Below are 8,575 nucleotides of genomic sequence, written 5' to 3'. Positions count from 1 at the left end.
GCCGTCGTCGCCTACCCCTCTTCCCTCTGTGTCGCCGTCAACTCCTCCTCCTCACTAGACTCGGTACCTCCCTCCTCCTCCCTCCTCCCTCGACTCGCCGCCAGCCAGCCCCTCCTCGCTCAGCCTTCCTCCTCCGTCCTACTCTCTTCTCCCTCCTCGAGTCGCCCCTCCTTCTCCCTCTTCCCTGCTACATTTTGATTTAGTAGGCTAGTTCATATGCAACATTTTGATTTAGTAGGCTAGTTGATTTAGTTGATTTAGAACATTTTGATTTAGTTGATTTAGTAGGCTAGTTGATTTAGAATATTTTGATTTAGTTGATTTAGGACATTTTGATTTAGAGTATTTCGTATGCTAGGGGATTTAGTAGGCTAGTTGATTTAGTATGCACCATTTTATTGTTATTTTTTCTGTACATGGATAGGTAGATGCTTTTGTTTTTTTGTAATAAGTTATTTTTTGGCAAAATGTAGGTGCCAATTTAGTTAAATTTGCCACTTGTTCTTTTAATCAATTATCTTAGGCAATAGGGGCCAAATTAGATGAAATGTCTTGGTAGGTGGTACCCTTATTTGGTAGATATTTGTGAAAAGTTTTTTCGGCAATAGGTGCCACCGAAATGCTTTATTAGGTGGTACCTTGTCATCTAATATGTTACTAGATCTTAGGATTATAATTGTCCATAAAATTGCTTCTCGCGGAAGAACCAAAAATATCACATGCTACTGTTTTTCTTTCCTATGAAGTGGATTGTTAATCCTTTGCTCATATTGCTTTAGGAAAATGGCGCCACCACCACCACCACTATGTCGACTGTGCAAGTCAAGGTGCGCTAGCAGCCTTGCAACTGGTAAGCTATTCGACATCTACTTCCAGCCGAGTTTTCGTCATGCGGCGGTAAGAAATTAGATGAAATGTAACAACTATTTTATTTTTAGTGTTGGCATTACTGCATTGTGTCATTTTGCTTCTTTTACACAGATTGTCCCATGCAATGTGAGGTTGAAATTCAACAAGCTTATAGGAGACACTGTGACATTTGAGGCTCCTGGGGGGCCGTACACTATGGAGGTTGAGAAAGGACGCAATATGTCGCAGATTGGAGGAGATGGATGGGCCCGTTTCCTCGCCCACATGCGTCTTACTGGTGGTGAGTTGATCAGCTTCTCCTTCTGAGTAGAAAGACCCAAGCTGGCTGTCATTTATCTCAACCTGGTGGAAGATGATGAAGATGACGAAGATGATGAAGATGATGAAGATAATGAGGACCCACTCGATGAAGATGATGAGAACCCACTTCATGAAGCCATCGTAGCTCAAAGAATGAGGCTGAGCGAGGAGGAGGTGTGCAACCTATGGGACATAATTCCGCCACGTGATGACTTCGTCGGGGTGCCATTCCTGACCCGCCTGACAAGTCCCATGGTCGATCGGCATGAAATGGTATGTTATACTGACTGTAGTAATTTGATGATATATATATATGCTTTATTGTTATACTTACAAATGCAAATTATCCGATGATATGCTTAGTGAATCCGATGATATGCTTAGTGTAGAGTCCAATGATATGCTTTGTGGAATCTAGTTGATGATATGCTTTAGTGTAGAGTCTGATCACATGCTTATTAGTGTAGAATCCAAGGAACTATTAATAGTGTAGATAATCCATATATACTTATTAGTAGAATTCATGATTAATTAGTACAAATACGTAGTCCTGTGTCTTTTGATAGTGTAGAAATCTAGACTTAATAGAAATATATTTGCAAGAGTTTGTGCGAGGCTATTTATTAATTGATATGTTTTTCTTATTCAGAAATTGCCAAAGAACCTATCTGTGAGCTGTGGTATCGAGCCTGATGAAGAAGGCTCAGCTGGACTACGCCTTACCGCAAGGGGCTCCGTCACCACATGTACTTACCGCATGGACACAGACAGTTGCACACACTTAAACTCGGTTGGGTGGAAGAGATTCCTCGTTGGCAAGAATCTTCGTGTTGGACAGGCCATCCTAATTACTATCAGGAACACCCACCGCCCAGGCTTGAGGATGATGATCGTCGTCGATATCATCTAGAACTACATATGTGTGTGTGGCTATATCATCTAGAACTACATATGATGATCGTCGTCCATATCATGTAGAACTATATATGATGATCGTCGTCGATATCATCTAGAACTACATATGATGATCATCATCGATATCACCTAGTACTGCTTGAGGATGCATGTTGAGTATATATGAAATTGTTATCTAGTACTCCCTCCGTTCCAAATTACTCGTCGTGGTTTTAGTTCAAATTTGAACTAGAACCACGATGAGTAATTTGGAACCGAGTGAGTACTACCTAGTACCTATAATGCTTTATGAAATTGATATCTAGTAGTACCTAGTATCTAGAAATTGCAGTTTATTGAAGCTGAAATGGGGTAGGAAGCCGGGGGGATGATGAAAGATATAGCAGTAGCGCGGGGCCAGAAAATCGCTATAGCTAATTAATAGTAGCGCGTTCCGGAAAAGCGCTGCTGATATAGTCAATTGTACTGATAGCCTCAAAACCCGCACTACTACTAGGGTTTTCCCTAGTAGTGCACCCTAGAACACACAAGTTGATCATTGATCCCTTAGCCGTGTGCGGTGCCCCCCTCCACCATAATCCACCTCGATCATATCGTAGCGGTGCTTAGGAGAAGCCCTGTGTCGGTAGCAACATCATCACCGTCATCACGCCGTCGTGCTGACGAAACTCTCCCGTGAAGCTCTACTGGATCAGAGTTCGTGGGACGTCATCGAGCTGAACGTGTGCTGAACTCGGAGGTGCCATGCGTTCGATACTTGGATCGGTCGGATCGTGAAGACGTTCGACTACATCAACCGCGTACTCATAGAGCTTCCGCTTAACAGTCTATGAGGGTACGTGGAAGACACTCTCCCCTCTCGTTGCTATGCATCACCATGATCTTGCGTGTACGTAGGCATTTTTTTTGAAATTACTACGTTCCCCAACAGTGGCATCCTAGTCTGGTTTATGCGTAGATGTTATATGCACGAGTAGAACACAAGTGAGTTGTGGGCGATACAAGTCATACTCCTTACCAGCATGTCATACTATGGTTCGGCGGTATTGTTGGATGAAGCGACCCGGACCGACATTGTGCGGACGCCTATGCGAGATTGGTTCTACCGACATGCTTTGCACACAGGTGGCTGGCGGGTGTCAGTTTCTCCAACTTCAGTTGAACGGAGTGTGGCTACGCCCGGTCCTTGAGAAGGTTAAAACAGCACTAACTTGACAAACTATCATTGTGGTTATGATGCGTAGGTAAGAACGGTTCTTGCTCGGCCCGTAGCAGCCACGTAAAACTTGCAACAACAAAGTAGAGGACGTCTAACTTGTTTTTGCAGGGCATGTTGTGATGTGATATGGTCAAGGCGTGATGAGATATAAGTTGTTGTATGAGATGATCATGTTTTGTTGAAGTTATCGGCAACTGGCAGAAGCCTTATGGTTGTCTCTTTATTGCATAAGATGCAAGCGCCAAATAATTGCTTTACTTTATCGATATGCGATAGCAATAGTTGCAAGAGCAATAGTTGGCGAGACGACCATGTCACGACACGTTGATAGAGATCAAGATGATGGAGATCATGGTGTCATGCCGGTAACAATGAAGATCATGATAGTACTTTGGAGCTGGAGATCAAAAGCACAAGATGATGATGGCCATACCATGTCACATATTTTGATTGCATGTGATGTTTATCATTTATTCATCTTATTTTGCTTAGTTCGACGGTAGCTTTATAAGATGATCTCTCACTAAATTTCAAGTTAAAAGTGTTCTCCCTGAGTATGCACAGTTGCCAAAGTTTGTCGTGCCGAGACACCACGTGATGATCGGGTGTGATAAGCTCAACGTTCATCTACAATGGGTGTAAGACAGTTTTGCACACGCAGAATACTCGGGTTAAACTTGACGAGCCTAGCATATGCAGATATGGCCTCTGAACACTGAGACCAAAAGGTTGAGCATGAATCATATAGTAGATATGATCAACATAGTGATGTTCACCATTGAAAACTACTCCATCTCACGTGATGATCGGACATGGTTTAGTTGATATGGATCACGTGATCACTTAGATGATTAGAGGGATGTCTATATAAGTGGGGGTTCTTAAGTAATATGATTAATTGAACTTAAATTTATCATGAACTTAGTCCTGATAGTATTTTCATATCTATGATGTAGATCAATAGCTCGCACATAGCTTCCCTGTTTATTTTTGATATGTTCCTAGAGAAAAATAAATTGAAAGATGTTAGTAGCAATGATGCGGATTGGATCCATGATCTGAGGATTATCCTCATTGCTACACAGAAGAATTATGTCCTTGATGCACCGCTAGGTGACGGACCTATTGCAGGAGCATATGCAGACGTTATGAACGTTTGGCAAAGCTCGATATGATGACTACTTGATAGTTTAGTGCACCATGCTTTACGGCTTAGAACCGGGACTTCAAAAATGTTTTGAATGCCACGGAGCATATAAGATGTTCCAAGAGTTGAAATTAGTATTTCATACTCATGCCCATGTCGAGAGGTAGGAGGCCTCTGACAGTACTTTGCCTACAAAGATGGAGGAGAATAGCTCAACTAGTGAGCATGTGCTCAGATTGTCTAGGTACTGCAATTGCTTGAATTAAGTGGGAGTTAATCTTCCGGATAAGATAGTAATTGACAAAGTTCTCTAGTCACTATCACCAAGTTACTAGAACTTAGTGACGAACTATAATATGCAAGGGATAACGGAAACGATTCCCAAGCTCTTCGTGATGCAGAAATCAACGAAGGTAGAAATCAAGAAAGGCATCAAGTGTTGATGGTTGACAAGACCGCTAGTTTCAAGAAAAGGGCAAAGGGAAGAAGGTGAACTTCAAGAAGAACGGCAAGCAAGTTGCTGCTCAAGTGAAGAAGCCCGAGTCTAGAACTAAGCCTGAGACTAAGTGCTTCTACTGCAAAGGGACTGGTCAGTGGAGCAGAACTGCCCCAAGTATTTGGCGGATAAGAAGGATGGCAAAGTGAACAAAGGTATATTTGATATACATGTTATTGATGCGTACTTTACTAGTGTTTATAGCAACCCCTCAATATTTGATACTAGTTCGGTTGCTAAGATTAGTAACTCGAAACGGGAGTTGCAGAACAGAGACTAGTTAAGGGTGAAGTGACGATGTGTGTTGGAAGTGGTTCCAAAATTGATATGATCATCATCGCACACTCCCTATACTTTTGGGATTAGTGTTGAACCTAAATAAATGTTATTTGGTGTTTGCGTTAAGAATGAATATGATTTGATCATGTTTATTGCAATACGGTTATTCATTTAAAGTCAGAGAATAATTGTTGTTCTGTCTGCATGAATAAAACCTTCAATGGTCATACACCCAAGGTGAATGGTTTATTGAATCTCGATCGTAGTGATACACATATTCATAATATTGAAACCAAAAAGATGCAAAGTTAATAATGATAGTGCAACTTATTTGTGGCACTGTCGTTTAGGTCATATTGGTGTAAAGCGCATGAAGAAAATCCATGTTGACGGGCTTTTGGAATCACTTGATTATGAATAAGTTGATGCTTGTGAACCATGCCTCATAGGCAAGATGACTAAGACTCTGTTCTCCGGAACAATGGAGCGAGCAACTGACTTATTGGGAATAATACATACTGATGTATGCGGTCTAATGAGTGTTTAGACTCGCGGTGGGTATCGTTATTTTCTGACCTTCGCAGATGATTTGAGTAAGATATGGGTATATCTACTTGATGAAACATAAGTCTGAAACATTTGAAAAGTTCAAAGAATTTTAGAGTGAAGTGGAAAATCATCGTAACAAGAAAATAAAGTTTCTACGATTTGACCGTGGAGGAGAATATTTGAGTTACGAGTTTGGTCTTCATTTGAAACAATGCGGAATAGTTTCGCAACTCACGCCACCTAGAACACCACAGCGTAATGATGTGTCCGAACGTCATAATCGCACTTTACTAGATATGGTGCGATCTATGACGTCTCTTACCAATTTACCGCTATCGTTTTGGGGTGATGCATTAGAGACAGCTGCATTCACGTTAAATAGGGCACCATCTAAATCCGTTGAGACAACACCGTATGAACTATGGTTTGGATACAAACCTAAGCTGTCGTTTCTTAAAGTTTGGGGTTGCGATGCTTATGTGAAAAAGTTTCAACCAGATAAGCACAAACCTAAATCGGAAAGGTGCGTCTTCATAGGATACCCAAAAGAAACTGTTGGGTACACCTTCTATCACAGATCCTAAAGACTATATCTTTGTTGCTAAAAGTGGATCCTTTCTAGAGAAGGAGTTTCTCTCGAAAGAAGTGAGTAGGAGGAATGTAGAACTTGATAAGGTAATTGTACCTTCTCCCGAGTTGGAAAATAGTTCATCACAGAAATCAGTTCTAGTGATCTCCACACCAATTAGTGAGGAAGCTAATGATGATGATCATGAAACTTCAGATCACGTTACTACCGAACCTCATAGGACAACCAGAGTATGGTCCGCACCAGAGCGGTACGGTAATCCTTTCTAGAAGTCATGTTACTAGACCATGACGAACCTACGAACTATGAGGAAGCGATGATGAGCCCAGATTCCGCGAAATGGCTTGAGGCCATGAAATCTGAGATGGGATCCATGTATGAGAACAAAGTATGGACTTTTATTGACTTGCCCGATGATCGGTGAGTCATTAAGAATAAATGGATATTCAAGAGGAAGACATACGTTGATAGTAGTGTTACTATCTACAAAGCTTGAATTGTCGCAAAATGTTTTCGATAAGTTCAAGGTGTTGACTACGATGAGATTTTCTCACTCGTATCGATGCTTAAAAGTCTGTCCGAATCATGTTAGCAGTTGCCGAATTTTATGAAATCTGGCAAATGGTGTCAAAACTGTATTCCTTAATGGATTTCTTAAAGAAGAGTTGTATATGATGCAACTAGAAGGTTTTGTTGATCCTAAAGGTGCTAACAAAGTGAGAAAGTATTGGTAGAAAAAGGGCCTATAGTCCCGGTTCGTAAGGGCCTTTAGTCCCGGTTCCTGAACCGGGACTAAAGTGTCGGTACTAATGCCCTGACCCTTTAGTCCCGGTTCAATCCAGAACCGGGACTAAAGGGCGCGGCCACGTGGAGCTCCACCTTTAGTCCCGGTTGGTAACACCAACCGGGACTAAAGGAAATTTTATGATTTTTCTTTTGAATTTTTTTTTTGAAAATTTTATTTTGATTTTTTTATTTTCAAACTTCTGAATTATTTTAACCTCTAGTATGTAATCACCACCCCTCATCACTTCTCAATTTATCCTCTAATCACCCCTCATCATTCCAAATCATCTAACTTCCCGAACGGTCACCCATCCTCCCACTCCCCCAGCCTGAGGACGCTTAACTTCCGGGTTCTATTCTCCCTCGCTCCAAGTCTGCACTTGTTGTTTTCCTGACAATAGTAAGATGTCAATCCTATTAACCTTCAGGAATTTTGCTTGAGCATGAAGTGACACATTTCACTGTTTGAGTTTGAAACTATTGTTTTAAAAAACAATAATTATTTAGTAACACTAATATTTCTTGAATAATTAGTTTGACCATCGTTTGACCACAGTTTGACCACAGTTTGACCAGATTTGACCAAAATTGAAATAATTAAAATAATTATTTAGTAACACTAATATTCTAGAATAATTAGTTTGACCATTGTTTGACCACAGTTTGCCCACTGTTTGAATATTTTTCAATTTTTTCCACTCTAGATCTTAAAAGCCCCGTAACTTTTTTTCTATTAGGTTTTTGAGGATTTTGAAAATGTTTAACCGGGTTCCAGCACCTTCCTTCCTCGTCTCCTTCTCCAGTCGCCGCCTCCCCTCCCCTCCCAGGCTCCCAGCTCCTCTCGTCTCAGATGCCGCATCAGGGCACCAGACACGCACCGTCGGCGCGATGTCCAGGCCGCCCCCACACCGTTCGGGGGGTGCGCGTTTGGATGCCGGGGGGCAGCACGACCCGTCCCTGAGAGCTGCGTCGCGGTGGGTGTTGCCACCGAACGGCAAGGGAAGCGACGGCCTCCACTTCCCGCGGTGGCCGGCAGGATATGGCACTGGTGAGATGGTTAATCGTTGAGCCACAACGGAGGCATCTGGGTTCAGCACTCACTTAACCACCGAGCCGATTTCTTGTGTAGGTGGAGTCAAACCCTCTTCGTCCGATGCTAGCACGCTAAGCCGCATTGAGCTAGCACTCTCAAGGTGCCTGGCCGAGTAGATGATTTTTCATATAAAAAACTTTTTCATCCGAGTTAGTATGCAAAAGTTATGCCCATTTTTACAAATTTCAGAGAGATTTTGCAAATAAAGTCAAATTTCACATTTGCAAATTTTCCCAACAACTAGATCACATATCACATGAGAAACTTATTTTCTTTTATTTTTTTGACATTTCCATTATTTTGTTTTATTTTTTTTTTAAACCGAAAAGGCG

The sequence above is a fragment of the Triticum dicoccoides genome, chromosome 5A (genome assembly GCF_002162155.2).
Source record: "Triticum dicoccoides isolate Atlit2015 ecotype Zavitan chromosome 5A, WEW_v2.0, whole genome shotgun sequence".
Taxonomy (NCBI): Eukaryota; Viridiplantae; Streptophyta; class Magnoliopsida; order Poales; family Poaceae; genus Triticum; species Triticum dicoccoides.
The sequence above is the reverse complement of the archived record's forward strand: the minus strand, read 5'-3'. Positions refer to the sequence as shown.